The sequence below is a fragment of the Salvia splendens genome, chromosome 11, assembly GCF_004379255.2.
Source record: "Salvia splendens isolate huo1 chromosome 11, SspV2, whole genome shotgun sequence".
Taxonomy (NCBI): domain Eukaryota; kingdom Viridiplantae; phylum Streptophyta; class Magnoliopsida; order Lamiales; family Lamiaceae; genus Salvia; species Salvia splendens.
In genome coordinates, this window is record NC_056042.1 from 30,821,644 (window position 1) to 30,846,807 (window position 25,164).

General features: G+C 44.6%; 1 pseudogene; it reads left to right on the top strand.

Moving 5' to 3' along the window:
- The first annotated feature begins 470 nt into the window (after window positions 1–470).
- Window positions 471–24,894, top strand: LOC121753574 (annotated as a pseudogene).
- Window positions 24,895–25,164: the final 270 nt, after the last annotated feature.

Genomic DNA, 25,164 nt, shown 5'->3' on the forward strand with positions numbered 1-25,164 from the left:
GGTCTACTCTGACTCAATTTACTTTTCATCATTCTTAAAGGAAAAACTAAACTAACTATTTTGATAATTGATTTATAATTTAACAAGGAACTATGGGCAATGATTATGGGCAATCATGATAGTAGTATAATTTTTGACATCACTTGTTTTTTACTAGTGTATGAAAAATGGTGTCACGTGGACGTTTTCATGTGGGCGTTTAAAACATGCAAAAATCAAGGAATTGACGTCGAAATAAGACAAACAATGACTGAGTAGGACCTTTTGACGCGGGCTTCAAAACCCGCTCATAATTTAATGCAAATTGAGGAGTTGAAGTTGACATTAACCATAATTTAGTTACTGTGTGTTAATTAAGAAAAGCAATAACATGCACCTTGTCCCTTGAGATGTTGAGACCTATAAATACGTGCATGATAACACAACACAAAATAAAGCAACAAAGTGAATACCAATCACTAGGCGAGAAGATGTCGAGTATCAAAATGCAATCTGTGATTCTAGGCACACTCATTTTATCGTATCTTCAAAACGACGTTGTTTCAGTACTGCTAAACCACTGCCCACTTCTCGTGCCAGCCAGCTTGTCGTTGCTCATTGCTAGTGGATAGTGAGATCCAAATTGAACGACGAACGGGAGGTTACCATCCTAGTCTTTGGGATTTCAACTCTATTCAGTCGTTCAAATTTGAGCACACTAAGGTAATTAAACAACTTGTGAAAGTGTGTCCATGCAAACTACTGGAGCTCGGCTTCTGAGCTCGGAAATGAAGCTCGGTTTTGAGTCCGGTTGTGATCGAGTGGTGGAGCCTCGGCAGCTCCGAGAAGAGATCAAGAAATAAAGCTCGGCTTTGAGCTAGCCGAGAAAGGCAGTTCGGTTGATAACCGAGAAAGGCAGTTCGGTTGATAGCCGAGAAATGCAGTTCGGTTGCTAACCAAGAATGGCAGTTCGGTTTTAGCCGAGCAGCGGTTATAACTAACTTTGGGAAATAGAGTTAGTTGGATTTTATTTCTTGATTGCATCTTGTATAATAGCTCGATAGAGCTCAGTAGTGAGAGACGCAGAACACAGATTACACACACAATTAGAAGAGAATTCTTGCACTAGCTAGCGTTTGCTTAGAGTGATAGATTGTGAGTGTGAGTTCATTGTATTGAGAGTTCCATCAATAAGATTCCGTTCATCTTCTCCGTGGACGTAGGTGGATTATCACCGAACCACGTTATATCGTTTGCGTGCTTATTTCCTCGTCGTGCGTGTGTGAGATCGGCGGTATCACGACCCAACAAGTGGCGCCGTCTGTGGGAAGACTTCCACGATTTGCCGATTGATTGGTTTCTGGGTGAGTTCGTGTCTAGAGGTTCCGTTGTATAAGCTGATCTTGGCGATTGCCCACCGCTCGTTTTGAGAAATGTCTACAGCCAAGTTCGAGGTGGAAAAGTTCACCGGAGAAACGATTTTGGGGCTGTGGAGGCTGAAGATGAAGGCCATCTTGATGCAGCAAGGCCTATGGATATCTTGAAGAATGAAGGTGACGCTAAAGAGGCAAACCTGATGCTGATGAAAAGGAGAAGCAAGGCTTCAGATATGCAGTATAAGGCTTATAGCACCCTGATCTTGAACCTCACGGACAGGGTGCTAAGGGAAGTTTCAAGGAGGAGACGGCTGCAGGAGTATGGGGGAAACTTGAGTCATTGTACATGACCAAGTCTCTGGCGAACCGGTTACATTTGAAGCAAAGGCTTCTTCGCTTTCAAGTTTTCAGATGGGAAGAGCATTTCTGAACAGCTCGAGAGTTTGGGAAATGCATAGATGATCTTGAGAATATCGATGAGGTCATTAAAGATGAGGATAAGGCATTGATGTTGCTCAATTCCCTGCCTAAAAGTTATGAGCACTTCAAGGATGCAGTGCTTCTTGGAAGAGAAACCAAGGTCACCTATGAAGAGATTCATTCTGCATTGAAGATGAAGGAATCGCAGAAGGCTAATAACAAACAAACTGATCCAGTAGCTGAGAGTCTGCATGTGAAAAATAATCAGAATAAAGGGGTTCCAAGAAGAAGTTCCAGAAGAAGGAAGAAGGTGGAGTATGGAAGGAGAAGAGAAGCTGTCACTACTGTAAGAAACCGGGCCATTTAAAGAAGCATTGTTTGCTTGGAAGAGGAAACAAGAGCAAGAAAAGGCTGGAACATAGAGACTGCTGATCTGGCTCAGGATGTTGAAGATAATGAAGCTTTGAATATCCACTCAGGGGCCAAGATTGAAGAATGCTGGATCATGGATTCAGGGTGCTCCTTCCACATTTGCTCACACAAATCTTGGTTCAAGAATTATCAGCTTGGGAAGGATCAGTAATGCTAGGAAATGATCAAGGTGTGCAATGTCAAGGGCATTGGGAACATCAGATTGAGGATGAAGGATGGGAGTATGAAGACTCTCACAGAAAGTCAGATTCATTCCTCAAATCAAGAGAAAATTTAATATCTCTTGGAATGCTAGAGTCAAAGGGTGCAGATTCAACTCTGGTGATGGGATCCTCACAGTAACAAAAGGCACCAGAATTGTGATGGAGGCCCAGAGAAAGAACAGCCTATACTATTTGCTGGGTGAAACCGTGGTTGATGCTGTGAATCTTGCCCAGACAGAAGACCTGCATCTATGGCATGCCAGGCTTGGACATGTGGGTGAGAAAGGCATAAGAGAGCTGGCTAAACAAGGAGTGATGAAGTTAAGTGCATCAGACAGCCTAAAGAAATGTGAATCTTGCATTCTAGGAAAGGCAAAGAAGCTGCCATTTTCTGGTGGGAAACACACTTCATCAGCCCCATTTGTGTATGCCCACAGTGACTTGTGGGGGCCATCCCAAACTGAATCCATAGGTGGAGGTAAGTATTTCATCTCCATCATAGATGATTACTCAAGAAAAGTGTGGATTTACATTCTAAGAGAGAAGTCCCAAGCTTTTGAAAAATTTAGAGAATGGCATGCTAGATATGAGAATGAAAAGGGCTCAGTGCTTAAATATCTAAGGACTGATAATGGCATGGAGTTTCTGTCTGCGGAGTTTGATAGTTTTCTGTAAGGTGAAAGGGATAAGAAGGCATAGGACCGTGCCAAGAAATCCTCAACAGAACGGGCTGGCAGAAAGAATGAATAGGACATTGCTAGAAAGGGTGAGGTGCATGCTATTCTACTCTGGAATGCCAAAGAGATTCTGGGCAGAGGCTGTCTCTACTGCAGCTAATCTGATCAATAAGTGTCCATCATCTGCTATATCCAATGAGACCCCAGATCAAAGATGGTATGGAAGCCTAGGTGATTACTCAGCCTTGAAGGTGTTTGGGTGTGCTGGCTTATGCACACATTAAGCAGAGTAAATTGGAGCCAAGGGCAAAGAAATGTGTGTTGTTGGGATACCAAGATGGGGTAAAAGGATACAGATTGTGGAATTTGGATAGAGAAGGCAGAAATATCATTGTGAGCAGAGATGTGACATTCAATGAAGAGGAGATGCCATTTAAAGATGATGGGAAGCCCTCTGGTGGTGGCAGTAGCTCTGAAATGCAAAACCTTGAGTTTGGTGGAGAATCTGCTGGACAGACACTGATGAGGATGTTATGATCACAGGAAATCAAGAAGAAGGTGGAGCAACTAGCTCTCAACATACTCAGAACACAGGTGAGGCAGGAGTCACCAGTGCAGCAAGCTGCTGCAGCTCAAGGGGCCAGAAGAAATCCAAGAAGAAATGCAGGCCTACCTAGCAGATTCTCAGATTATGACATGAGCTTCTTTGCTCTATGTGTAGCAGAAGTACTCATGTTTTCAGAACCCTCAACCTATGAAGAAGCCATGAGTTGCAAGGAAAGTCAGAAATGGATCAAGGCCATGGAAGAAGAAATAGAGTCCTTGCTGAAAAATGGGACTTGGATTTTGGTGACTGATCCAGGGACTCAGAAGCTGATCAGTTGCAAATGGCTGTTTAAGAAGAAAGTAGAGGTGGGGGAAGTTGAAAGCATACGGTTTAAGGCGAGGCTGGTTGCTAGAGGATTCACACAAGTAGAGGGTATTGACTACACAGAGGTGTTCTCTCCAGTGGTGAAGCACACTTCCATTCGGATCTTATTGGCCATGACTGCTCATTTCAACTGGGAGCTGCATCAACTTGATGTGAAGACAGCATTTTGCATGGAGATCTAGAGGAAAACGATCTATATGATGCAGCCTAAGGGTTTTGAGAAGCCGGGAGAAGAAAAGAAAGTTTGCTTGTTAAAGAAAAGCCTATATGGGCTCAAGCAAAGCAGCCGGCAGTGGAACAAGAAGTTTCATGAGCAGATGGAATTGATGGCATTTGAGAGATCCAGTTTTGATAGCTGCGTGTATGTCAAGAGAAGTGGAAATCTAATACTGGCCTATCTACTGCTGTATGTGGATGATATTCTGCTGGCAGGATCAAGCAAGAGTGAGCTGCTGTCTGTCAAGGAGAAGTTGAAGCAGAGATTTGATATGAAAGATCTTGGGGAAGCCAAGAGAATCTTGGGTATGGATATTGTCAGGAACAGAAAGAAGAAAGAACTGAAATTGGTTCAGGCTGATTATATCAGAAAGGTGGTAGAAAAATACCAGGTAAGGAGTGAAAAGTCAGTATCCACTCCATTGGCTAGCTGCTTCAAACTCAGTAAAGAACAGATGCCAAAGACAGCTGAAGATAGAGAAGAGATGAGCAGGATACCCTATGCAAATATAGTGGGAAGTGTGATGTACTTGATGATATGTACAAGGCCGGATGTGGCTCATGCCATAAGCGTTGCAAGCAGATATATGGCTGATCCAGGTAGGGATCACTGGGCAGCACTAAAGTGGATTCTGAAATACCTGAAAGGGTCTGTCATGGTTGGCTTGAAGTTTGGTGGTGGAGTTTGGTCTGAGGAGAGGGAAGTCCTAGAAGGATTCTGTGACTCGGATTATGCGGCTAACTTAGACAACAGAAAGTCTCAGAGTGGTTACATCTTCACACTATATGGCACAGCAATCAGCTGGAAATCAAATTTGCAGTCTGTGGTTGCACTGTCCACAACCGAAGCTGAGTATATTTCTCTGACTGAGGCTGCAAAGGAAGGAAAATGGTTGCAAGGAATCTTGGAAGATTTAGGAATGAAGCTGGGAGCAGTGAAGATTAACTGTGACAGCAACTCGGCTATATGTTTAGCAAAACATCAAATGTTCCATGAGAGGTCGAAGCATATAGATGTGAGGAGACACTTCATCAGAGATGAGATTCAAAGTGGAAAGATCAATGTGGTGAAAGTTCCTACCGAAGAAATGCATCAGACATGTTGACAAAGTCTCTGCCAACTTCGAAATTCAAACATTGTTTGAAGTTGGTTGAGATTGTGGAGTGTTGAAGCTTGTAACAAGGATTGAGAAGGGAATCCAGATATTGATGGAGTTTTGCAAGGACAAGGTGGAGATTTGTGAAAGTGTGTCCATGCAAACTACTGGAGCTCGGCTTCTGAGCTCGGAAATGAAGCTCGGTTTTGAGTCCGGTTGTGATCGAGTGGTGGAGCCTCGGCAGCTCCGAGAAGAGATCAAGAAATAAAGCTCGGCTTTGAGCTAGCCGAGAAAGGCAGTTCGGTTGATAACCGAGAAAGGCAGGTTCGGTTGATAGCCGAGAAATGCAGTTCGGTTGCTAACCAAGAATGGCAGTTCGGTTTTAGCCGAGCAGCGGTTATAACTAACTTGGGAAATAGAGTTAGTTGGATTTTATTTCTTGATTGCATCTTGTATAAATAGCTCGATAGAGCTCAGTAGTGAGAGACGCAGAACACAGATTACACACACAATTAGAAGAGAATTCTTGCACTAGCTAGCGTTTGCTTAGAGTGATAGATTGTGAGTGTGAAGTTCTTGTATTGAGAGTTCCATCAATAAGATTCCGATCATCTTCTCCGTGGACGTAGGTGGATTATCACCGAACCACGTTATATCGTTTGCGTGCTTTATTTCCTCGTTCGTGCGTGTGTGAGATCGGCGGTATCACGACCCAACAATACTAGTGTTAAATTAATCCTATACTATATGGATAATTTACATAGTACTATAATTCTTGTAGGAGGAGAGGCACTTAGCAAGGGAGGCAACTCTTATTGAACAAGTGAAGATGTTGCTTCTGCAAGAACAACGTTTGGAGATGATTGATGACCTGCGAAGACTCAGTATATCTTGCCATTTCTGTCAAGAAATTGCTCAAATATTAAACTCCGAGTATTTGAACAACGATCATGAAAGGGATTTGTACTCAACAGCTCTCAGATTCAGGCTCCTCAGACAACACGGCTTCACCGTCTCTCAAGGTCTACCTTCTTACCTAATCCATGCTTGCAAGAATTTATTAATATCGTATTTCATTGATAGTGAAACTAAGTAAATGAAAAATGAATGCAGAAGTGTTTGATTGCTTCAAGAATGACAATGGTACTAATTTTGAGTCAAGCCTCTGTGAGGATACCAAAGGACTGTGATACGAACCTCTATTATTATTATTTAGTTTAGATATTATAGGGATTTAGCATATCTTTTTCTATATCTTTGTTTTCTTGTTCATTAAGTCAGTAGCATTATAAATAGGATAGACTGTTATCTTTTTTATTCATTCAATCAATTAATGAAATATTTCCTCCCCCAAAGATAACATGTGTTTTCCAATCCCTCCACCGATCCTAATTGGACGCCGGAGTATTCTATCAATCGCCGAGTTATCTGCCCGACGGGAGCGACTCCCGCGCACAGAAACTCTGCAATCGTCCGCCGAGCCTGTTGGTCGCCGGAAATTTATCTCCACCGCCGAGCGAACTCGCCGCCGGTGCTTGTTAAGGGAAACACCCTTAACAACTGGTGCTTTCATTGAGAGTTGACCCTCCCACCATCTCGAACCGAAGCTACACCGCTGCCCGACGGAAAACATTCCGCGCACAGTAACTGCTTTGGTTGTCGAGTCCCGCCTGTCCGCCGAGCTCTAGCCGCAGAACAACACTACTTCTGCAACGCCCGACGGGAAGGATTCCCGTGTGCCGCGTCGAAGTCAAACGATCATCAACCACCACAGCCACGCTTCAGTCCGTCAACATGTCATACGACTACGCCGGCTATCGCCTTCGTCAATACGACTTCCCTCAGGCCACACAGCCATTCCGTCCCTACCAGCCGGCCCAACCTCGCCGTGTAACCAGTTGGGACCCTCCGAGCAGCCGGGAGGAAGTACTTCGTCCGCCGTCGTGGCCTGATCCAGAATCACCCTACGTCTCACACCACTTGGATCCACCTGATCGTCGCCCACGGCCGAGATACCAGCCCATCGGGTACCCGCGATCGCGCGCAAGACGCTTGGCCCCGACACCGCGGTGGCTACATCGAGAGGGGTGGCCACCTATCTGATCGCGGAGATCATCAGACCCAATTAGGGTTTGATCGCTACCCGACAACCGCAACGCAGCGACACCCGCCGACAACCGCAACGCAGCGACACCGCCCAACGTGCTGGGACCCCACCGGCACAACAGCAGGACCGCGACTACCTGACCGTTGACCGTCCCCGACGCTCGGAGACGTGCTGGGACTGACCTCGCCCTCGGGAGGAGGTGAGAGCGCGAGTCCAGCCTACCTCCCACCAGCCACGCTACTCCACCGAAAAGTCAACGCGGGACCTGTACAGTCAGCCCGCGCGTGTGACCAGTCAAACTCCGAAGCAGCCACGCCTGCCGCTAATACGAGTCTCCCAGGCGGAGAAGTCAGAACGGTCCAGGTTGGGTCTCTGCTGGCACTACCCCGAGAAATGGGTGATGGGACATGTGTGTAAACAACGCATTCTCTGTTATGCGGATGATGGGGAGGAGTTTGAGGAGAACATTCAAGATGAGAATTTAGCCGAAGAGAAAACTGATAATACTCCCACGATCGTATTCGGTGATGATGTTCCTCATGACATTACCGATGTTCACAATGATGGCGCTCCTCTTGATGTTCAAAACAACGAGTCCCCTGGAGAGTTCCTCAAGAACAAAGGGATTGTCAAGAACGACAGTGAGCCACCGCAAGTGCTCGTTGGGGTATATGATGAGAAGATTGGTGAAAAGGAGGAGACATTTCTAGAAGATAAAGAGGAGGATGGTTCTATTGGTGAAGTGGAGAAGATAATCGCCTCACTCAATGTTGTTCAAGTGTCATCCAAAAATGTTGTTGGAAATTGTTGGGGCAAGAAAGGAGATGGTGCTTACACCGATTTACCCGTAGTTGCTTGTGTCTATGTGGATTTGAATGTCGGTGATGTTCCAAGTATGAATCATCGATCAACATCGCTCGACAAAGATGCAAGGTTGATCCCCCCGAGTAATGACATGCCATGCTTGGGCATTCTGGGAGGCATGGACAAGCTTTTCGATTTGGCAAGGAATTTTTCCGACAAAGTTGGGTCTCCTTTGTTGATTTTTTATGAAAGTGAAGTAGGGAGACGTTCCTCTGTTCGGTGTGTATTTGATCCAGGAGGAGTTGCCTCGCCGAAGCTTCTGCTTTCAACTCTCCTTTTTGCTTCGTGGTTCCCACCTTGAGGACAAGGTGGATTTTAAACCGTGGGGGAGTTGATATCAACCTCTATTATTATTATTTAGTTTAGATATTATAGGGATTTAGCATATCTTTTTCTATATCTTTGTTTTCTTGTTCATTAAGTCAGTAGCATTATAAATAGGATAGACTGTTATCTTTTTTATTCATTCAATCAATTAATGAAATATTTCCTCCCCAAAGATAACGTGTGTTTTCCAATCCTAATTTTGGATTCCCTCCGCCGATCCTAATTGGACGCCGGAGTATTCTATCAATCGCCGAGTTATCTGCTCGACGGGAGCGTCTCCCGCGCACAGAAACTCTGCAATCGTCCGCCGAGCCTGTTGGTCGCCGGAAATTTATCTCCACCGCCGAGCGAACTCGCCGCCGGTGCTTGTTAAGGGAAACACCCTTAACAACTGTTAAGGACCTAAATCCTTAACGTCGATTTCCACACAAAATCAAGAAACGAGATGTCGTCGTTGTCGAGCGCCCAACGTTGGGTCGTGACTTGGACGGCAAAAAGGGGCGGTTGAGCGCGAGATCAGCCTCGTCGGCAACCTTAGGAGATGTTTCTTGTTTGCTACTCAATTGAGCCAAAAGAATGATAATTTCATATATTGAATGAATAAAAAAGATAACAGTCTATCCTATTTTTAATGCTACTGACTTAATGAACAAGAAAACAAAGATATAGAAAAAGATATGCTAAATCCCTATAATATCTAAACTAAATAATAATAATAGAGGTTCGTATCAGACTGTTACAGCTCTACGAAGCTTCGTTCCTATCAGTACATGGCTGATGCACTATTTATTAACACTAAAAATACCTGGAAGCATACATGGTAGACCTAGTATAGCTAAAGGTCAGTATCGGGATATCGAACACAGTGAATAAGATTGCAATTGACTACCATATACTAAGTGTTATATACTATTTAGACACACTGATGTTTTTGGGTTTGATTATATAAACTAGACTGAAAATTAAACAAAAAAATAAAAACATAAAAAGAAATAATACAAAGCACGCTTAAGAATGTAGAATTTTAGGATCCAAAAACACAATCGACTTCCTTGAATTACGGTCTCCAGAGCTATTAAGTCGGTCACTTAACTAGATTAAACCTCCTCCCGAGGTGAGAAATCCGTAGATTAAGTGTTGAAATCAAAGTCCCCTCTAAATCTCTAACATCTAACTCCCAAAAGATCGTTAAGACCAATGCCTCACATGAAATCTCAACTCTCCGGAGTTCTATTGAATTAAAGTGTGAATTATCCCTTTTCCAAGACAATTATTTCGTCTCCGGAGTACTCTAATCAACTCTAACATGTATCCAAGAGGTAGCTAATGAATTGAACATAGAAAGCATATGGATAAATCAAATAACTGCAAGAGCTAACAAGGAAAATCAATTGAATATCTTTACCAAAAATTCCACAAAAGATGTTCTACTCATAGACAAGTAAATACAACCAATTAAAGTACAGAGACATGAAAGAAATTGATAAAACCCAAGGTTGAATCTTCAATCTCCAGTCTTCTCTTGTCTGGATCTGCAGAGCTCCGCTCCAATGGAAGGTGGATGAACTATGTGTGGATTGTGGGATGGAAGAAGATGTAGAAAGGGAGAAGGATTGGAGGCTCTGAGATCGAGATTATGAATTAGGTTTGGATATTTATAGGATGGAGAAAGGTTTATTTTTAATGATTTTCGTGCCCTACAAGAAATGAGAGAGATTTGGGCAACAATTTATTTTCTTACTTGAATTTCCGCCTAAATTTTCGCCAGCTTTGACTGTACTGCGCAATTTTTGATAATTATTATAAATAATTAAAAATATAGTTTCAAATTTTATTTCACAAAATTAACTCATTGCTCATTGCAATTGGGTACTGTGATCCAAACTGAATGACGGACAGGAGGCTACCAGCCTAGTCTTTGGGACTTCAACTCTATTCAATCGTTCGACTTTGCGTATAACAAGGTAATTGAACATACGATTGATTCTCATTATACATATAAGTACGACATCTTATATTAATTACATCTCATTGTATAAATTCTTGTAGGAAGAAATGCAGCTAGAAATGGCGGCGACTCTGATTGAACAAGTGAAGATGTTGCTTCAACGGGAACAGCGTTTGGAGCTGATTGATGACTTGCAAAAATTGGGTTTTTCTTGTCATTTTATTTGAACACGAATGAGAAAGATGAGAAGGATTTGTACTCCACAGCTGATACAGGTCATGATTATCCTTGGAAGGTGTACCATCGAAGAAGTAGAAAAATGGGGGATTGCAGTTACATGGATGAGGCATCAGTTATGGAGAAGGCATTGAATGAAATTACAGGCCATGATGGGAAGGGGAATAACGGCTAGTAGTGGAGAATAAATTCTGAGATGATGGGTGATGGGGTGCGTACTAAACAAGCCCAACAGCAAGGACGGCCCATCAGCCCAAAGCCCAAGCAGGAGTATGAGTTCGGCATTACCAAAGAGTTCGGCCTCAGCCTACAGCTCGGTAAAAGCCAACCTATCAAGCTCTGCTCTCAGATCGGCAACCAAAGCAGGAGTATGAGTTCGGCATTACCAAAGAGTTCGGCCTCAGCCTACAGCTCGGTAAAAGCCAACCAATCAAGCTCTGCTCTCAGGTCGGCATCAAGCTCTACTCTCAGATCGGCAACCAAAGCAGTTCGGTCTCAGTATTCGACCGAACAAGGAGTTAGTGGACCCATACAGGATGTCCAACACACCCACTACCACGTGGTGTCAACTCAGGCCACGATCGTAGGCCATGACCTACGCTACATCCACGATCTTAGGCCATGACCTACACGACATCCACGACTTAGGGTGGTGATGCAAGCCACGATCTTAGTTCAAGATATAAATAGAACTTAGATCAGATAGAAGAGGGTTAAGCTCTCTAGAGATAAAACACCATATAGCAAATAGCAAGTTTGTATTTGTAAGCTGTAGAAAACAGATCAAGCAATACAATCTTGCCCTCCCTTTTTCCCGTGGACGTAGATTTACTTCAGTAAATCGAACCACGTAAATTCTTTGTGTCATAATCTTCATTCTCTACCAGCATTTACTAACATCAGAAATTCGCGAATCCATCACTGGCGCCGTCTGTGGGAAACAGAGAACAAAATTTGTGATAAAGCGAATTTTTGATCCATTTTTTCCACCCAAAAAATGCATACCAGATCGCAGAGTACCCGTATTCCTGCCCGTGAGAACCAGGAGGAAGCCAATCCATCCCATAGGTCTGGAAAACAGCCTAGGGATAAATCCACCACCAGTTCTCATGGCGAAGGAACAGGCCGCTCCAAAAATCGTCCCACTGAGTCTTCCCAGCAGCCTGATTTGAATGAGGCTGTCAAGCTGTTCTTGGCTGAGAAGCAGGATGAGTTCTTAGCCTTCCTGCAGAAGAGCCAAGAGCCGAAGACGAAAGCGGAGGATTCTCCTTCCTCATCCAGACATGAAAGTCACTACCGCAGTAGTGCCGTGTCTTCCAGGAAGAAGAATCCTCAACCCCGACATATTCCTGTTCTTCCTCGGTACCGGAATCACAGGAGAACTCAATCTCCTCCATACCGACGAGATATCGGATTCGCCGTGTACGGAGCACTGAAGACTCCGTTCTCGGACGACATCACCCGAACTCCCCTACCACAGAACTACCGAACTCCGTCGATGACTTACGACGGGCTCGTGGACCCTCACGATTTCTTGGGGCGCTATCAGTATAACATGGCGAACCAGGGTCTCAACGAGGTCCACATGTGCAAGTTGTTTCCCGAGCTGCTCATCGGGAACGCAAGAAGGTGGTTCGATAGCCTCCCCCAAGGCAGCATTAGATCTTACCGAGATCTAATGGATGCCTTCCACAGGAGGTTCTTTCAGAAAGCGGAAGCCCGAATCACTTCGGCTCAGCTGCTTTCCATTCGTCAAGGTCGCGACGAAAAAATCAGCGACTTTATGACAAGATTCCACAAGGAATGCCTGCAAGTAGACGATCTCAACGATCTGCTTGTCATCTCGGCATTCCAAAATGGAATCCTGCCCGGAGCTCTCTACAGGAAGCTCGTTGAGTGCGGTCCGCAGACAGCTCAGGAAATGTGGGACATTGCGGACCAGTACTCCCGGGCCGATGAGGCAGACCGTCGCAAACGGTCGTTAGACAGCTCATCGTCCCGAGGAGACAGGAGGAAGCCCGATCATAGCGATCAGGGACATCCTCGCCGAACTCCTTTTGGCGATCAGGGACATCCTCGCCGAACTCCTTTTGAAAGGATTCAAAGGACTCCGGTGCAAGACAGATTGGGACCCCGTCTCAATCCCGAGAAGCCGCCCGCTCAGTTCGTACCGCTGAACAAGCCGAGAGCGGAAATTTTCGAACTACACTCCGACCTGTTCGAAAAGCCAAAGCGGATGACGAAATCTGCCGCGCGCCGACCCCAGGATAACTACTGCTCCTACCATCAAGACCACGGTCACGATACCGAGGAGTGCAGAAACCTGGCTGCAGGTATCGATGTTCTTGTGAGGGCAGGGACATTGAAAAAATACCAAAGCAAGCAGTCAAAGAAGAATAAGAAGCAGAGAGGTGCGAACTGCGCTCCTCAGGATCCGAAAAGGCAGCCGGATCCCGAAGACGATGACGAGCCGCAATATGATGGAGTAATCCTGACTATTGACGCTCTCCCTGCCGGGAAGACCAAGTCGTCCCTGAAGTCAGAGCGCAGGGGCTCCAATCGAGAGGAGCCAACGCATAAAAGGCTGAAGCAGGACGAAGTGATTACGTTCTCGGATGCTGATCCCGTCCCGGCCATCTCTCCTCACCAAGACGCCATTGTCATCCAAGCCGGAGTGGCAAACAAACTGATCCACAGGGTGTTTGTGGATACAGGAGCGTCAGTCAGCATTCTTTTTAAAGAGTGCTTCGACAAACTAGAAGTGGACCCAGCTCGGCTCAGCCCGGCTCCGCTTCCCCTGAAGAGCTTCGCCCAGGAGGACACCCGCCCTGAAGGTATTATCAGCCTTCCGATCACGGTGGGGAAAGCGCCTACTAGCTCCAGTACGATGATTGAGTTTTTCGTGGTGAAAGCTCGGTCCCCGTACAACGTCATCCTGGGAAGAGACTGGCTCAACACAGTTCGGGCCATTTGCTCCACTTATCACCTCACCATCAAGATCCCTACTAAAGGAGGGATAGCGGTCATCCGAGGTGACCAAAAGAGAGCAAAGGAATGTCTGCAAATTGCGCTTAGAAGTGCCGAGCAGTCAGATCGGCACCACCAAGCATAGCAATCACAGCAGCCGGAGTCAGAGGCAATGACCGAAGTCATACCGGAGCCGAATTCGATGACAGTTCAGCTGTACGAAGACGATCCATCCAGAACGGTTAAGATCGGCTTCGCGGGAACGCCTCTACTTCGGGAAAAAACCATCCAGCTCCTCAAGGAGTACAAAGACGTCTTTGCATGGTCTCCGTTGGACATGACCGGAGTGCCCCCCGAGGTAATCTCTCATCGTTTAAATATTGATCCTTCGGTCCGGCCGATAAAACAGAAGCAAAGACTCTTTGCGGCAGAACGAAGTCAAATCATCCATGACGAAGTCCGTCAATTATTGAAGGCGGATGTGTTATTCGAAGTGAAGTATCCTTCGTGGGTGGCCAATCCTGTCATGATCAAGAAAAAGGAAGGAGGATGGCGGATGTGCATAGATTTCACCGATCTAAATAAGCACTGTCCCAAAGATTGCTATCCCCTTCCGAACATAGATAAAAAAGTAGAAGCTCTGATAGGCTTTGAAATTTTTTGTTTTCTTGATCTATACAAAGGATACCATCAGGTTTTAATGGATGAGATTGACGCTTCAAAAACGGCCTTCATTACTGATTTCGGCATTTTCGCTTATAAAAAGATGCCATTCGGTTTAAAGAATGCCGGAGCCACTTATCAAAGGATGGTAGACAAGCTTTTTCGGCACCTGATTGGAAAGGAGGTCGAAGTGTATGTTGACGATATAGTCGTCAAGAGCAAAAGCACCTCGGAGTACGAGCACAACCTCAAGTCCACTCTCAACGTGCTCAAGAAAGCCAACCTCAAACTTAATCCCCAAAAGTGTACCTTTTTGGTAGATTCGGGAAAGTTTCTGGGTTGTTGGGTTTCAAAAGACGGACTCAAGGCAAACCCCTCAAAAGTTCAAGTCGTTCAGAACATGGCAATGCCGAAGTCCATACATGACGTGCAAAGGCTAACCGGATGTCTAGCCGCACTGAGTCGATTCCTTTCCCAAGCAGCCGAAAAGCAACTGCCGTTCTTCAAGGTGTTGAAAAAGGCACCAAAGTTCGAGTGGGGAGCCGAGCAGAAAAAGGCCTTTGACAAGCTCAAAAGTTATCTAGCCGAGCTTCCTATTCTCTCTGCTCCAACCGAAGCCGAAGTAATATTCTTATACTTAGCGGCATCGGATCAAACCATCAGCGCGGTACTTGTTCGAGAAGAAGGCCTAAAGCAGCTTCCCATCTACTTTACAAGCCGAGCATTAAGAGGTCCAGAAACCAGGTATCAACCACTGGAAAAGATTGCTCTGGCATTAGTAAATGCAGCAAGGAGACTGCGGCCATACTTCTATGCTCACAAGGTATGCGTCTTAACTGATCTGCCACTTCGGCAAGTGTTGACCAAACCAGAAGCATCAGGCAGAATCGCCAAGTGGGCTATAGAGTTGGGAGAGCACACAATTGAATATCTACCTCGGAAAGCCATCAAGGGACAAGCCTTGGCAGATTTTCTTGCAAAAGCGAAGTTCGATCAAGCAATTCCCGTTATTGCCGAACAGAAGAATTCTGCCAATGCCGAACTAGCACAGCCCTTGGAATCCGAAGTAGAGCCGCCGGACTGCTGGAGCGGATTCGTAGATGGAGCTTCAAACAAGATGGGAAGTGGAGCTGGTATTTTACTTGTCGCTCCCGACGGACACGAGGTAACCTACTCACTTCGTTTCCTATTCCCCACTACTAATAATGAAGCCGAGTACGAAGCCCTCCTGGCCGGACTCCAGTTAGCGCAAAGTCTGCTCGTCAAATCTCTCAAAGTCCATTGTGATTCACAAGTCATAGTAAATCACATGTTGGGTACAAGTGAAGCTCGTGACGAGAGAATGAAGAAGTATTTGGACAAAGCGCAAAGCATCAGCCGAAGTTTCTCCTATTTTCGGATAATCCGCATTCCCAGAGCGGAAAATAGCCGAGCAGATGCCTTAAGTAAATTGGCCTCAGATCCGAGCTCAAAGGCGGAAGAATTAATGCATCGAAGCATTGATGAAGCCGAGGTACATTCAGTATCCAGCTCGCCGAACTGGATGACGCCGATCTTGCAGTATCTGGATCAAGGACAATTGCCCGAGGATAAGAGAGAAGCTCGGAAAATCACGTGCCGAGCACTTCGGTACGAACTTCATGAAGGAGTCCTCTTTAGAAAGTCTTACCTCCAGCCGTTATTGCGGTGCGTAGGACCAGAAGAGACGGACTACATCCTCAGAGAAGTTCATGAAGGATCGTGCGGTAGCCACATCGGAGCCAGAGCTTTAGCTAAAAAAGTTCTGAGATGGGGATATTATTGGCCAACCATGGTACAAGAGGCAGTGCAGCTCGTCAAGAAGTGTACGAAGTGCCAAATTCATGCAAATGTCCCAAGGATGCCGCAGACCGATCTATACACTATGCAAAGCCCTTGGCCTTTCATGCAATGGGGCGTAGACATAGTGGGACCACTTCCTCAAGCTCCTCGGCAAATGAAATTCCTTATCGTTGCCGTGGACTACTTCACGAAGTGGGTGGAGGCTGAACCATTAGCTACGATAACGAGCTCAAAGGCATTGGACTTCGTCTGGAAGAACATAGTGTGCCGATTTGGCATACCCCACATCCTCATCTCGGATAATGGGACTCAGTTCACCGACAAGACGTTCAAGAATTGGTGCCAAGAGCTGAACATTCAACAGCGGTTCACTTCGGTCTCCCATCCCCAAGCAAACGGACAAACGGAAGTAACGAACCGGATTCTGGTGAAAGGGTTAAAAGCTCGGTTAGAACAAGCCAAAGGACAATGGGTAGAAAATCTCCCTCAAGTCCTATGGTCCTACCGAACTACACCCAAAACCTCCAACGGTGAAACTCCGTATAGCCTGGTGTACGGCACTGAAGCCGTAATTCCAGTGGAGATCGGCGTACCCTGTCCCCGAACTCTAAATTTCTCCTCAGAAATGAATGACGACGGACTGAGAGCAGAACTAGATCTCGCCGAAGAAAGAAGAGAATTGGCGTGCATAAAAGCAGCCAAGTATAAGGAGCAAGTAGCCCGGTATTATAACCAAAGGGTGAAAAAGCTTCAATTTCAAGTGGGAGATCTCGTCTTGAGAAACAACGAAGTAAGCCGAGCAGAAAAGCTGGGCAAACTCGAACCCACATGGGAGGGTCCATATCGGGTGTCCGAAGTCCTCGGCAAAGGGTCTTATAAATTGACTCACATGTCAGGAGAACAAGTACCCCGAACATGGCACGTCTCCAACCTCAAGAAGTACCACTTGTAAGAGACAAAAGTCCGGTCAGTCCGTCTCGTGTCTAGTTCGGTCATAGGGGTATGTGTTTTTATTTGTTTGTTTTTTACTTGTACCTTTTACTTGTCGTTTTAAAAAAAGGTTTAAAGTTTTTTTCCTTCGTCTTTTTCATTTTTTCTCTATGTGTTTTGTCTCTATGTGCTTGTCGTCTCTTAAATGGTACCAAGGTATATCGTTCTTTAAAGACTGATCCCCTTTTTAGATCGATTATTAAAGACTATTGTGAGTCCAAGCTTCTAAGGAGGATATAAGACCACAAGTCAGCTTAACAAGCAGTCCGTCTGAAACGAACTGCAATAAGCCAACGATTGTGAGTCCAAGCTTCCAAGGAGGATACAAGACCGCAATTCAGCTTAACAAGCACTTCGTCTGAAACGAACTGCAATAAGGGAAAGTCCGATCCACGCGATAAACCTCGCCGAATTAGGACGACCAAGTTCGGTCAAAGAAGTTTACCTCATAAGACCGGGGACGACCATGTCTGGTCAAAGAGGTTTACTGCATAAGACCACTTCGGTTAACTGGGAAAGTCCGATCCACGCGATAAAACTCGCCGAATTAGGACAAGGGAAAGTTCGATCCCGGAGACAAAAATCGCCAAATTAGAACACAAACCAAGTCGGGTCAAAGATGTTTATTTCATCAGACCAAAGACGAGTCCGGTCAAAGATGTTTATTTCATCAGACCAAAGACGAGTCCGGTCAAAGAAGTTTACTTCATAAGACCGAGGACAAGTACGATGAAATTTTTTCGCTAAGCTGTAAATACGGTGTTAGAAGCGAAAACAAAATTTCATTTTTCAAATCTTGTTCGGCATACAACTTAGCTACCCTACAAAATGGCGTTACGCTATTACAAAGGACTATTCTACTGTCCAGGGTTGCTGAAGTTAAGCCACCTATCTGCAAAATCCTCTGGAAGCCGAGTTCGGTTGTTCCGAGCAGATGAAGAATAAGCAGGTCGACGAGATGCTATCCTCGACCCAACGCCTCTTCCCCGAGCCCGAGAAGTCCTAACACCTCGGCGATGAAGAGTCTCTGCAATAATCATCTGCTGATCTTGCTCGCTCATAGTCACAACTCCTCGGCGAATTTCAGTCCGTCCCTGTCTTGACGATTCCGGTTGCTCCTGAGCCCGTTCTCGTCTTGACGTTTCCGGCTGTTCCGGAGTTCGTTGTTGACTGGAAGTAGGATTTTGAACAAGGGAACCAGAGGCTTGATCTGGAGTGCGAGCATCTGTTGGCACGACATGCCGAAGGAATCTTTCTATGGAGGGGCGCCGAGAAAGAACAATGTCGTACCGAGAAGCCCAGCGCCGTAATGATTTCACAACTTGTTGGCAAGCCGAGCTCTCCAGCGCATTGTTCCTCCGGAGTACATGATATTCCTCCCACAGTTCGTCAACTCGACTCTGAACATCTGATATGGTCAATCCCCCGCGCACACGGATGTAATCCTCGTACGCAGTCCTCTCAGCAACGGTCGTGTTCAGCTCGGCCTCCAGATCTTTCTTATCGGACTCTAAGTCCTTGATATCGGCCTCCAGCTTCACTAAACGAGCCAGAAGCTCGTCATTCTTCGTCTGATCGGCTATAGCTCTTCTCTCAGCTTCGTCCAAAGCCGAAGAGTACAGCCGTTTCCAGTGAAGTATCTCCATCTCCTTGGGTACAAAGCAGCTATATTAGTTCGGCAGCTGTACCGAGCAGATAGTAAAATACAACAGGAATAAAGGCGAGTACGAAAAGCTATACGAAGACAAGTGTAGAGAATTTTTCATTCACAAGGAAAATTTTACACTAGGAGGGCATCAAGGCCATTTTACAAGGAAGAAACTAGACTAAGAGAAGGGAGACGAAATCATACTCCGCCAGCTTCGTCTCCGGCTCCTTGGTCTGGTTCAGCTTCTTTCTCCTGAATTACCTCAGCCTCGGCCTCGCATCCTGCCGGCCTCGCCTCCGCCTCCTGATCGGCCTCCTTCTCCGGATGCCCGGCCCGCTCGACTTCGGCCTCCAGCTCCAGCGGCTCAGCCTCACCCTCTCCGTTGTAAGTCGAAGCGGGTGAAACGGGTCCCACGGAGGCAAAGATAGCCTCCAGGTTCTCGTCCCGATCAGCTCGACAACTCCGGACTCGGTCTGCAGAAAGCAGGACCGAGGATGAAGCGAGCTCCTCAAGGAGCGGCAGATTCTGAAGCCGAGCTGCTATCTCTCGGCTGTACAGAGGCAGCACGACGTCGGCCCCCTGCTCGCCCTTATCGGCAATTAGCCTTACCAGGCTACCGACAAAGGCCGAGAACTGGCTGGTCAAAAAGAGTTTCTCCGTGTAAACACGGAGAGCCTCCCCTTGGGCAACCACGGCAGCAGCGTCCCTCCGTTTCGTCTGCTCCCGCTGGATGACGAGCTGGTTTTTGGCAAACTGAGCCTCATCCTGGGCCGAAATCCTAGCAGCTCTGGCCTTCTCAAAGTTAGCCTCAGCCTGTTCGGCCCGATGACAAGCAGCCGCCAACTTCCTCTGCATCTCAGCATAGTCATTGGACGCTTTGGAGAGTTCGACGGCAACGAGCTTGGAGAGCATATCGTTCCTCTGAAAATGAATAAAGAAAAAAGTCAACAAAGGGACCACAAAAAATACAGGAAAAAAGCAAGGCCAGAAAATCAAGAAGAGAATTCACCTCGGCGAAGTCCGTGGGCCATAAAAACGGCTCACAAATATGTTCCGAAGGAGGCGCCAAGACCACGTCTTTCTCTGGCGCTCTCGGGGGCTTCTGGGCCTTCCCCCTCCCCTTTGCCGAAGTTGACTCCGGCTTCTTCGGATCCGAAGAGGTTTTTTGCCTTTTCGGAGTCCTCTCGGCATCAGACGCCGAGCTGGTGGTTTTCGGCCTCTCCGGCTCCTTGGGCTCCGAAGATTTTCGGGTAGCCTTGTTCAGCATGAACACTGCCAAAAAGCAAGAAAGCAAGGTTAGTTTTCTTCGTTAAAGCAGTATAACATAAAGGTAAAGAGAAATCCTCACCCTCGGCCTCTTCGTCCGAAGACGAGATGTCGAACACGACGTCGCCCTTGACGAGCTCAGACTCCGTGTATTGTTTCCTAACTATGGGAATCTTGTTGAGCTCGTCATCGAGCTCGGCCAATGGTTCTAACCGAGGGTGAGGAATCACGGACTTCGGCCCTCTCCAGGGGAAGCCCGGAGCCGCTGTCCTATTATAAAAAAAGAAGCGGTTTTGCCATTTCGGCCACTTGGTTTTGCAGAATGCCCTAAAAGGCTGTAAGGGGATCAAGTAAAACCAAGATCCCTTCCTTTTAAATTGGAAAAAATTAAGGATTGCCCGCAGAGACAGATCCTTATCTAACCTACGGAGTTCGGCAGCAAAAGCCGACAAGTGCCTCCAAGAATTCGGAGTCACCTGACCTAAAGGGAGTTGAAAAAAATCAAGAAGCTCTACAAAAGGTGGGGGAAGAGGGAAACGAAGCCCGCATTCTAAGCAGGCTTCGTAAACGGTGGCATAACCCTCCGGCGGGTCGTTAGCCCTATGATCATCGTCGGGAACCACCGCCTTCCCCCCAGGAAAAGAGTATTTTTCGTAAAGGGATATCACAGTATCCTTACTCAAGATACTGTGAAAATACTCTACGGTCTTCTCCCCGGATTCTTTCCGGCTAGAAGACCCCTTACCCCCTACTCTACCGCTACCAGACTCAGACGAAGAAGAAGCAGACATGGTTCTTACTCTTTGAAAGTTTGAAGAAATCCTGAGGAAATTTTTGAAAGCGGAAGGAAATTTTTCACGCAAAAGATAGAGAGTGCAGAAGAAGCCAATAGCAAAGGTGTTCAAATGATGAAGAAAGGCGGTATTTATCAGATTTGGAAAAGATTTCAAATCATCGCACCGTTTCATATCCCACCTTTTCAGGATTCGACGGCCGGATTTTACTGTCGCATTTAATGCCGCATTTAATGCAGTCACGCGCAGGGCACGTCCCCTGACTTCAGCCTCCCCCGTACCCTTTTCCAGAATGCCGAAGTGACTCGCTTCGCCGAAGTGATTCACTTCGCTTTTCGGGGGGGGTAGTGATGGGGTGCGTACTAAACAAGCCCAACAGCAAGGACGGCCCATCAGCCCAAAGCCCAAGCAGGAGTATGAGTTCGGCATTACCAAAGAGTTCGGCCTCAGCCTACAGCTCGGTAAAAGCCAACCTATCAAGCTCTGCTCTCAGATCGGCAACCAAAGCAGGAGTATGAGTTCGGCATTACCAAAGAGTTCGGCCTCAGCCTACAGCTCGGTAAAAGCCAACCAATCAAGCTCTGCTCTCAGGTCGGCATCAAGCTCTACTCTCAGATCGGCAACCAAAGCAGTTCGGTCTCAGTATTCGACCGAACAAGGAGTTAGTGGACCCATACAGGATGTCCAACACACCCACTACCACGTGGTGTCAACTCAGGCCACGATCGTAGGCCATGACCTACGCTACATCCACGATCTTAGGCCATGACCTACACGACATCCACGACTTAGGGTGGTGATGCAAGCCACGATCTTAGTTCAAGATATAAATAGAACTTAGATCAGATAGAAGAGGGTTAAGCTCTCTAGAGATAAAACACCATATAGCAAATAGCAAGTTTGTATTTGTAAGCTGTAGAAAACAGATCAAGCAATACAATCTTGCCCTCCCTTTTTCCCGTGGACGTAGATTTACTTCAGTAAATCGAACCACGTAAATTCTTTGTGTCATAATCTTCATTCTCTACCAGCATTTACTAACATCAGAAATTCGCGGATCCATCAATGGGCAACAATTACATGTTATTGCATTTTATTGTCTTTAATTATTGTCTTTAATTATTGTCATGTATTGAGTATAAATCCTTGGAGGTTAGAAGAGGATAGGGGAGGAGATTTATTTTGAGTGTACGGGAATACCGTGGCCTTCTTTGAAGGAGATTTATCAATTTATCTTTTACAATTTTCATCATACACTTAGCGTGCTTATTTCTTATAATCATCCTCAGTTTCGGCTACAATCAAGCAGGAAGTCAGTTCATCTTCTTTCACTCTAACAACAGCTCTTAGATTCAGACTCCTCAGACCAGTGGCGGATCCAGGGGGCAGGAGGGGGCGGTCGCCCCTACCCGACCGTCCGGAGAGCCTAAATTTTTCATTGAATCAAGCCGAAAATAGCATATCCGCCCCCTCCGTAGAGTGTAGAAATATTTTTGTTTTCAATAAATGTCATATAAAATGTAGTAGTCCGATGGTTTGGTTGTTGAATTTTTAACTAAGATGTCTAGGGTTCAATCCTCAACAAAAACATATTTATTTTCATTTTTCATTTTTTATTTTATCAATTCATATTTCTTCTTATTATCAAAATAATACCTTTAAATACTACTAAGTTGCATATATTATGTTGTTATATTTATTCTTTAGTTAAAATCATTTTTAATCTTGTGTTAAAGTCTTTTTTATCCTAAAGTACTTATAATTTGATCCATGCATCTTAATTATTCTCTATGTAACAAAATAAACATTTTAAATATTTTCGAAATATAAATACTTAGTGCTCTACTTATATCATTTTTGTATATAATATTTACAGTGATTTTAAATGTACATATATTTACAATAATTTTATATTTTAAAATGAATAATACATATTTGCAAGCTAGAGCATGCTTATATTTATATAATTTTTTATTTTAAAATGAATAATACATATTTGCAAGCTGAAGTATGTTTATATTTTATTAATGAAGCTAGTGCTACTTAAATATTAATATAATATTTATTTATTTTATTATTAAAAATAATATTAAATTAAATATTTAATATTTAAATATAAGTTCCGCCCCCGCCATTTTCGGGTCCTGGATCCGCCACAACCTCAGACAACACGGCTTTCTCCTCTCTCAAGGTCTACCTTCTTACACAATCCATGCTTGCAAGAATTTAAATATTAATGTTGATGATGAAAATAATTAAATGAAATATGAATGCAGAAGAAGTGTTTGATTGTTTCAAAAATGACAAGGGTACTGATTTTGAGCCAAGCCTGTGTGACGATACCAAAGGACTGTTACAGCTCTACAAAGCTTCGTTCCTATCACAACATGGCGAAGAGACACTCCAACTGGCAAGAGAATTCGCTACTAAATCTCTGGTTGATCATGAAATTGATGATGACATTAATCTCTTATCATCTGCGTTGGAGTTCCCTTCTCGTTAGATGGTTCAAATGCCAAATGCAAAATCTTTCATCGATGCTTACAAGAAGAGACAAAACATGAATCCGAATGTGCTAGAGCTAGCCATATTGGACATCAACAATGTTCAAGCACAATTTCTGCAAGAACTCAAAGAGACCTCTAGGTAAACATAATATATTCATAATCAATTCATTTCTAGATTGAAATAATACTTATTCTTCATCTATGTTAATTCTGAACAGATGGTGGGAGAATACTGGGCTTGTTCAAGAACTTCCATTCATCAGAGATAGAATAGTGGAATGCTACTATTGGACGACCGGAGTGGTTGAACGTCGTTAACATGGATTTGAGAGGATAATGCTCACCAAAATAAATGCTCTTGTTACAACTATAGATGACATCTATGATATTTACGGCACTCTTGAAGACTAGAGCTCGAACTATTCACAGAGGCTATTCGAAGGTTAGTTTAATTACAAAAATAATCATACAAGTTTATTGATTATATAATAATTGTGTATGTATTTTGATCAGATGGGACATTGAATCAATTGACCAACTGCCCCCTTACATGAAAGTATGTTATCTTGCACTATACATCTTTGTGAATGACATGGGTTACTATACTCTCAAGGATAAAGGCTTCAACTCCATCCCCTTTTTGCGGAAAACGGTAACAATAATAGCCTTTTGTATATTCTTACTACATTTATAGATGTAAATTTATTAATTATATAGGAAAATATTGATGAAATTTTTTGCAGTGGGTTGATTTGGTTGAGACATATTTGATAGAGGCAAATTGGTACCACTAGGGGCATAAACCTAGCTTGGAAGAATACATAAACAATGCTTGGATATCAATTGGAGGTGTTCCCATTCTATCCCATCTTTTTTTCCTGCTAACGGATTCGATAGATGAGGAGGCTGCCGAGAGCATTCATAAATACCATGATATTGTTCGCGCATCATGTACAATTTTAAGACTCGCTGATGATATGGGAACATCACTGGTATATGACGTTACACGTTATACATAAATTTTGAACTGTGAATTATTTACTTCTAGGTTCTATGCAATTTAATTTGTTAGGGTTCACTGGTGATCAATTATTCCAACTAATTATCCGAGGCTTTGTTAATATAGGAATTAGGATGAGGTGGAGAGAGGCGACGTGCCAAAATCAGTTCAGTGTTACATGAATGAGAACAATGCTTCGGAAGAAGAGGCGCGGAAGCATGTTCGATCACTGATAGAGCAGACATGGAAGACGATGAATAAGGAAATGATGGATTCTCCATTTTCAATATATTTTGCAGAAGTTTGTGCTAATCTCGGCAGAATGGCACAGTTTATATACCAGAAGGAATCTGATGGATTCGGAATGCAACACTCATTGGTTAACAGACAGCTTAGAAGCTTGTTGTTTGAACCATATAAATAGCAAACTGCATCTGCTTGCCAAGCCAAGGATTATTCAGGAAAGCTAATTAATCTGTTGTTTGAGACATAATATGCCTAAGAAGTTAGTAGATACAATAATCTTGTTGCATTGCCAGTTGATGTATTATGTATTTTGTTTGTACTACTCCATGGTCATTAATGGTTTATATATATAAATTTAATAATACTAGCAATTTTTATATATGCGTCCATTCAGGACTAGCAAACTGTACGAGTTGAAGATCAATCTGATAATGATTTAATCGGATAA